This window comes from Xenopus laevis, chromosome 8L, assembly GCF_017654675.1.
Source record: "Xenopus laevis strain J_2021 chromosome 8L, Xenopus_laevis_v10.1, whole genome shotgun sequence".
NCBI classification, from domain to species: Eukaryota; Metazoa; Chordata; class Amphibia; order Anura; family Pipidae; genus Xenopus; species Xenopus laevis.
Window position 1 is genome coordinate 14,566,970 of NC_054385.1, and position 9,166 is coordinate 14,576,135.

Here is a 9,166-nt window from a genome sequence, read left to right on the forward strand (position 1 = left end):
TTGGGTTCATGACACAAATTAGTACTGCAAATATCAGAGTTAAAAGCACCTTCCACCAACTGAGAAGCAAACAAATGGTGTGCAGGCTCAAGTGAAATATAGTAAATGTAATACTGAAAGGAAAGAATGACGCCACAAAGTTGCCACCACCGCATTTAGTATTTCATAATTCCAAAGAACAAAAAGACAAAACTTAACCTTTATGGTGTGTGTTAAAATGAGCCAAGGAGAGAACAAAAATGTTAAATTACAATTAGGAGGAGCAAATTATTATCTTAATCTTGCAGTATAACCCAGATTCTATAAATGAATCATAGTAATATTGATTGATTATATGAGAAGCATCCTCACTGGGATTAACTACAATAACCATGTACATTAGTACAACAAGCACATAGCATATTACCATCACCCACACTTCTCCCAGGGGTTTGTGCACTAATGAGTGTGAGAATATTCAAAGAGTTACAGCCTGTTTAAACTACGGCGTCGCCGTTTCTTCCCCTCGCGTATGGGTCAGTAATATTGTAAGGGCTAATACAAGCGTGAGAGTTGCAGCCCCTGCCAGTTTCAACTAAGTCGTCGGTGTTTCTTCCCATCCCATATAGGTCAAAAATGTTATAGTGCATTACCCAAACTGAAAATGGCAGGGGCTGCAACTCTCACGCTTCCACAGATACACATCTTATCTCGTGGGTTGCTCTGGCTTGATTGGGTATTGGCCTTACAGTATTACTGACCCATATGCGAGGGGAAGAAACGCCGACACCGCAGTTAAACTAGGGATGCACGAATCCAGGATTCGTTCGGGATTTGGCCTTTTTCAGCAGGATTCGGATGAATCCTTCTGCCCGCCGAAACCGAATCCCAATTTGCATATGCAAATTAGAGGTGGGGAGGGAAATCGCGTGACTTCGTCAAAACACATAATTAAAAATGTTTTCCCCTTCCCACCGCTAATTTGCATCTGCAAATTAGGGTTTGGATTCGGTTCGGTATTTGGGGGATAATAGTGGATTCCGAGCATCCCTAGCTTAAACAGACAGGGTCTGTAACTCTCACTTTTGAATATTCTCACACTCATTAGTGCACAAACCCCTGGGGGAAGTGTGGGTGATTGTAATTTGCTATGTGCTTATTGTACTAACGTACATGGTTATTGTAGTTAATCCCGGTGAGGATGCTTCTCATATAATCAATCAATATCGACTATGATTCATTTATAAGCATCCGGGTTATACTGCAAGATTAAGCTAATATGTGCTCCTCCCTAATTGTAATTTTAAATTTTTGTTCTCTCCTTGGCTCATTTTAACACACACCAACAAAGTTTAAGTTTTATCTTTTGTTCTTGGGAATTATGGAATACCAAATGGGTTGGTGCAACTTTGTGGGTCATTCTTTCCTTTCAGTATTACATTCATGACACAAATGACTGATGCCCACTGGCCATTGCCAGCCTTGGGAGAGCCAAAGATGGACTCTGGCAGATTCTGATTCAAGAATTCAGCTGCCATCTCTGCTGCCCAGTTCTCTTTCATTCTCTCCTGCCGTCTCTACCATTTTCTCTACCATAACGTTGTTTGTTCTGGGCTTTTGTAGTCTCAGCATAAGCATTAATGATAATTTTCAATAATGATAACGATAAGTTACTTTCTGGATGAATGACAAACTTGCGTGGAGTATACTGAAGTGGAAATGCCACCTGGTTAATCATTGCTCCCAGTTTCTCCAGTGCCAAGACCTGCACCCACCAATATATCAATATATACCAAATCCGGATTAGAGTGCGGTTGCCAGCGAATCTATATATATATATATATATATATATAATATATATATATATATATATATATATATATATATATTATATATCTATATATATATATATATATATAGATATATATATTATAGCGGGGAGGGAAATAGCAATGACTTTTTGTCATAAAACGAGGAAGTAAAAAATGTTTTGCCCTTGCCACCCGTAATTTGCATATGCAAATTAGGATTTGGATTCGTTCGTTATTCGGCCAAATTCTTTCGCGAATAATTCAGGGGTTCGGCTGAATCCAAAATATTGGATAACGTACATCGCTAATATTTATAAATTTATCGTGTCGCAGCGTTGATGCAACGCGACTGTCGGATGTAGACGCTGCACAGTGTGTCTGCATCCGACAGTCGTGTCACTTCACACTATCCAACAATAGCATTACTTACCTTATTTTCGTTGCATCCGACGTGACGCCTGTGTGTTTGCGCAGCGCGACGGAAACGTCTGTGGAGTCTGCCCTTATTCTTAAGATCAGAAAGATGTTGCGCAACCAGAAAGATTTCCCCATCTGAAAAAGAAAGAAAAACATATGGTAATTATAAAAGGGATGGTTAATCTTAAGTAAAACTTTAGTATGTTATAGAATGTCCTATTCCTAACAACTTTGCAATAGGTCTTTATTATTTATTCTATCTAGTTTTTTGAGTTATTTCCCTTCCTCTTCTACCTCTTTCCAGCTTTCAAATGTGGGGGTCAGACTCCAGCAGACAAAAAAAAATACAATTTATTGTTATTGTTACTATGTATTACTTAATTTACTATTAAATCCCTCTCCAATTCATATTCCAGTCTCTCATCCAAACCACTGCCTGGTTACTAGGGAAAATCAGACCTAGTACAGCTGCTGAAACACCAAACCTGACAGCCGCTGACAAAAATCAAAAAAACTGAAAACAAAACTTTTTTTACACTATACATATATCGTTTTACATTTACACAAATACAAATGTTTATACCATGATGGATGGTTAGACCTGCAGACATCGTGTGTATGTCCTACAAAAATTATCCAGTTTCATAGCACAGAGAAAGGGAAAAGCCTAGTCATATTCTGATTAAATTTGCAATTGGTTTTAATTTTTTATTATTTGAGGTTTTTGAGTTATTTTGGCTTTTTATCCGACATCTCTTCAATTGGCATTTAAAGCAATCTGGTTGCTAGGACTGCAAATTCCCCTAGCAACCATGCATTCATTATGAATAAGAGACAAATATGAATAGGAGAGGCCTAAATAGAAAGATGAGTAATAAGAAGTAACAATACATTTGTAGCCTTACAGAGCATTTGTTTTTTTTTAGAAGGGGGTCAGGCGACGCCCATATTGAAAGCTGCAAAGAGTCAGAAGAAAAAGGCAATAACTATAAAACTGTAAAAAATAAATAATGAAAACCAATTGAAAAGTTGCTTATATGGGGGGCGTGGCTAGCCAGCGAGCTTGATGTAGCACGGTAAAAAGGAGCTCCATACAACTCAGAGCCGTAAGCCTTCTAAAAATACACAGAGACATGGGGAAAACATATAAATCCAAAGCCGAGAAGGAGAAGCAGCACACCTCGAGGGAGCACGCACAGCAGACAACAGTGTGGCACCGATCTTTAAGCAGCTAAGACCGGTCCACGTGTCTCCCAATATGGCGCCTGTAAGAGAAGAAGCTCCGGAATACAGCATCACCAAGACCGAGACACATCAGACGCAAAGAGCGCAGGAGACCCAGATCGCCACAGACCTACCCTCAAGCATTACCAACGAAGGAGGATATTAAAAACCTTCTGCGGGAATCGGTGGATAACATCAGGGTGGAGCTGCATGAAATAAAGACGGATCTATCAAACATGGCGGACAGAACATACGCAGTGGAGAGCAAACAAGGTAAACTTTTACAAAACCCAAATCACACTGACACAAATCATACAAATCAATGCCAAAAAGCCCAAATAGAGGAGAACAAAAGGCACTTTAGAGCCATAATAGAAAACAGGAGCAGGAGGAGCAATATACGGGTCATATATTGCCAGCTATTCCCCTTGTATGAGTTCTACTTTTCAAAAGGCTAAAAAACAACTGGACTAAGTTGTGGACTAAGTAACATCCAGGAGCGTACCGATCCAACAGTGGCGAAGGCCATCACAACCCCCCCCAAGGATAAGATACCCAACCACTACAACTATCCCACTGGGCAATCAACCTCCCAGGGTGACGAGTAGTAATATATGTGTAGAGATACTGAATTTATCTCACTGGTTTAACAGTTAAAATGTTTATGCGTTCGTTAGCTACCTTTCTCCACTTTCTCAGGAGCTGAAGCTGTGTTTTACAAATGATGACATGCTATCTCCCTACCTACTATCTCAAATACAATTATTTGACAATGCTATGCCTAGGTTTATGAGGATTGTTAGATGCAGAATTTGTATTAAGAAAGGTTCTCACAACCAGAAAATGGCTAACATAAAATGTACACTAATGTCTTTAATGTTAATGGAATCAATGCCGGGCCTACTCGCCCCCTACTTCGCCCCCCACCGCTCGCGCATGCATTGAAGTGTGCGAGCGGAAAGGACGCGCGAGTGCGCATGTGTTAACTACGTACAAGTGCGGCCACAGCTTCTGAACATAGCGGTCCGAGCTAGGGGAAGCCGTCAGAAGAGGAACGTGCCTGGCGCCCCTGTGCCTTTGCACCCTAGGCAAGTGCCTCTTCTGCCTAACCCTAGTTCCGTCCCTGAATGGAATGGATGAACCTTGCAAAAGAGCACAGGTCTTCCATGAGTGCAATAGATTGGGAGCCAAAATTATATTCTTATTACAAGAAACACACTTTAAAGTAGGGAACGTACCGATAATTAGTAATAGATCATACACACAGATATTTACAAGTAACAACCCAGAGAAGAAGGCGTTAGGAGCTATGACATTGATCCACAAAGACTTACCTTTTCAATGTACTGATACTCTGAAAGACAAAGAAGGAAGGTGTGTGATAATTAAAAGGTGAACTTGCCAACACTAGGTTACGCTAGCAAATAGTTACCTACCCAATCAGGGGCAATTGAGGTATACTTACAGAAAATAGAATCCCGGTTGAAGACATTCACGGAGGGCCTGTTGCTCATCGGGGGCGAGATGAATATCATATATAAATCCTTTACAGGACACATCCACCGGCAAACCCCAATACAGCCTACAAACTTTAAAAGATAAAACTGGTGTTACAATAATCTGCAGTAGTAGACACATGGAGGAGGCCTGAACCCGAAGGGTAAATACTTCTCCATTATGCAAAAGCTTCCACTAGCTATGCAAGGCTGGATTACATATTCATGGCACAAACCTGGTTACACTATATGAGATCAGCACGGATAGAACACATATCTGACCATGCCCTTATCACATTCGCATTTTGAAATACCCAATACGCTAAAACCGGAGTTTATCTGGAAGTTTAATGAGCATATACTACTTAGCAAAGAGAACAGAGAGGAAGTCAGGAACCACTTACAGAACATTGTCAAAAGAAAATGATTTACCAAGAATCAACCCTGCGACGCTTTGGGAAACCCACAAACGTGTCCTTAGAGGCCGCCTGATAGCTTTGTGTTCTAAAATAAAATGGAACAGGAACAAAGAAATATACACATTAATACAAGACATTAATGCTCTAGAAAGGAATGCACAAATAGGGTAAAAAAAAGGGTAAAAGCCCAGTTAGAAGGTAAAAGGGAAGAGCTTAAAAACAGACAAAGACATACAAAGCGTATTTAGGAACTAAACAGAGATTCTATGAATATAACAGTAAGTGTAATAATTTTTCATGGGCCAATTAAAAAGGCAGCATGAAAAAACATATATAGCAGGCCATTAAAGCTATGAAGCAGAATATACAGTATGGAACGCTACAAATAAGCCCCAATGTTTCCAAGAATTTTGTCAGGGCCTTACAACATAAAAACGACACCAAACTCTCCTAAGGTTATTGGGAAAAATTAAGCAATTCGTCCAAAAAGCCAAGTTACCCCAAACTTTAAGATCAATGCCAGCAAATCAGAGGCATTAATGTAAGAGTGAGGCAAAATGAATTGAAGAAAATTTTCCGTTTATATGGGCCAGACATACTATTAGATACCTCGTGGTTAATATACCGAGAGACTTACAAAATATTTATAAACACAATCATATCCCCTGTTAGAGATAGACAAGACAATTAACGGATGAACCATAAGCAGATAACTTGGTTCGGTAGGATACAAATCATCAAAATGATAATATTACCAAAGATTTTATATGTACTACAAATGTTTACCTATCATATTTACTGCCACCTAGCTTTTTTTAGAAAAATGAAAATGTTGTTCTCCAAATACTTATGGAATAACAAAAAACCCAAGACAAAATACACATATTAACCAGAAGCAAACAGCAGGGCGGACCTGGAGTACCAGATATGTACCTGTTTTATGTAGCGTCACCCTGACCCGCATCCAATCAGTGGCACCTGGGGGACAATAACAAAATAATATTGGATCATAGCGGAACAACAATTTTCTATGGTACCGTTGCACAATACTATTTGGGTGGCACTCAAAATATCCACAAGAGTGTCTCAAGCATCCGCTGGTAGGGGCTACTTATAGGATATGGAAGAGCAACATGACAAAAAAAGGGTTTGTCCATAGCCCCTTCTCCTTTACTCCCGTTTTCAGGCAACCTTGACTTTCCACTCAGTATGGAGAAGAGGGCGTTCGCACACTGGGCTACAAACTGAAATAGGGCAACGATAACATTAGATTTCACAAAAGGGGACAAAATGTAACTCTGATACAAGTCAAGCAAATAGACACCCCACCCAAGAGATTTCTGGTGTTACACCAAGGCTGCATCACTATGCGGCCACACTAAATCCGGGACTGCTAAACAGAGAGCTTACTTGGTGGGGAACTAGATGGATGGGCGGAAAGCCAATAACGATGAAAAGGCCCTTATCCCAGTTCTATAAAGGTTTAGTGGGCTAACATACAAGAGAATAATATCGAGATAGAAATTAAATGGGAGAGGGAACTGGCTGAGAATATACCAAGAGAGAGGTGGACACAAATTTACAGATGGATGCACAAATTTTCCTTTCCCCACTACACCCAAGTTACAGGGATATTTGGTTCATCCCATACCGTGAAGATAACATACATACTCTACCCTCAGGTTAGCAGAGGGACTAAGACAAAAACAAAAAGCATTTGTGATATGTAAGAGTACGGGATTCATATTTAATGTTTTAGGAAAACTCCTCTGTTAGCAAAAATGAAGCAATTAGTGATGTGCGGGTCGAGAATTTCTCGACCCTGCACCCGACCCTAACCCGCCCGCTCCCCTACCGGAATCCGACCCAAGCCCGCTCTCCCCTTTATTTATAGGTCCCGCCCGCAAGTGACATCACAAAAGGGGCGGAGGCAGGCATAAGTCTATAAATTCCCGGCGCGGGAAGCCGGCAGTACTAGGTTGCGGGAGAGCAGGAGAAGAGCTCAACCCCACACCCACACAGCGCATTTTTCCAGGAGTCGGCCCTAACCCCGCACGATCCGCGGGCCTCGGGTCGGCCCGCACATCACTAGAAGAAATGTATGTACTGGATACCCCTCCCTTTTTCCTTCTGTCAGTCCCTTCATAAACATTTTGAAAATATAAATAAAGAATTTACAAAAAAAAAAGTTGCTTATCATTGCCCATTCTATAACATACTAAAAAGTGCCTTAAAAGGTGAACACCCCTTGGACTTAATAGGAAGCCAAAGAAATGCTATTTTTAATGTTGCAGAGTTTTTCCATCTTATGAATTCCATTATTCGTGCCGTTAATATGACTAGGCCCTTTAGAAGCAGCATTTTGTCACTCTGCCGAAGCATAATCACAGGCCATTTTGGATACGATGCAGGGGTCACTGTATTATTTTAACTGTTTTTTTTTCAGCATTTTCATTTCGTGTTTCAAGACCATGTTTCAGCAAAAATTTGTAGTCTGTGTGTATTAGGGATGCACCGAATCCAGGATTCGGTTCGGGATTGGCCGAATCCTTCTGTCCAGCCGAACCAAATCCGAATCCTAATTTGCATATGCAGGGAGTGAAATCTTGTGACTTTTTGTCACAAAACAAGGAAGTAAAATTTTTTTTCCCTTTCCCACTCCTAATTTGCATATGCAATTTAGTATTCGGATTAAGTTTGGTATTCAGCCAAATCTTTCATGAAGGATTCGATGGTTCGACCAAATCCAAAATAATGGATTCGGTGCATCCCTAGTGTGTATGTCAACAAACAAAAAAAGACACTAAGCAGAAATAGTATGATCTTAAGTGATGTGCCAAGCAGTGAGGCTAAAATTCGGGTGCCTATTCTGGGTTAAACTTCCGTCAGAGGTTAATTTAACCATTTAACCACCCATTGATCTGTAAAGATGTATGCAGTGTATGTATTAGGAGGCTTTCTAGCAAATAAGGGTAACAAGCCTATCAGAAGAACCAAAATGGTTCGCTGATTCTAACATTGATAGCAATTCCACGACAATTTGTAATATATATTTTTGCAGAACTGTAGAATATATGTTGGCATGAAGTGACTTGTCTATGATCAGTATTTATAAACCATTGGTATGGGTTTATTGTGTTAATGCATGAAGCAGTATATATACACATTGCACAAGTACATCTGGATTTCCATGGGGGCTAGCAGAGTAATGGAAATAATATGTTGAGGGATTTCAAACTTGAAGACCAATTGCAACAATTTCAACACAATAGCACTGTTACCACTACTAAAAATTAATTTACAGGTGAATTGCCCTTTAAAGTAAAATCCCGAGAACTGGGCCACCATCAGAACCCATGGGGCCCCTGGAAAGTCCAGTCAGACACTATCCCACAGATACAGTTGTTACCACAAAAATCACCTTGCCTTACTATACACAGTATCCCATATGTACAGTCCTTTCATTATTCCCATTGTCCTTACAAAACACATTATCCTACAGTTAAAATCCATATTCCTGAGACATCTTACATTCCTATACACACTATCCCACAGTTACAGCAACAATCTCTGAGACCATCTTGCCCAGTGTCAGACTGGGCCGGCAGGACACCGAGAAAAAACCCATCCGTACCTATATTTGCTCTTATTCTGCGACCCCCTTTATCGGAGGTGTGTGCATGAGTGCAACCAAGGCTCTGGTCGCATGTGTGTAAATGCGGCGCCGCACGCATGTGCAGAGATGCAGCACACAGACGCAGCATACAGGCCGGCGCAGACGAAAACGCCGGCGTCTGGGCAGTAGGGGGCCGACCCTGAT

General features: G+C 40.7%; 1 long non-coding RNA gene across 1 annotated transcript; it reads right to left on the reverse strand.

Moving 5' to 3' along the window:
* Positions 1–4,913: 4,913 nt before the first annotated feature.
* LOC121397136 lies at positions 4,914–6,331 on the reverse strand. The gene is made up of 3 exons (XR_005963488.1): positions 6,280–6,331; positions 5,360–5,431; positions 4,914–5,020 (listed from the first exon to the last, which is right to left on the reverse strand). It is a non-coding gene; the product is annotated as an uncharacterized LOC121397136 (long non-coding RNA).
* Between the last annotated feature and the right edge of the window lie 2,835 nt (positions 6,332–9,166).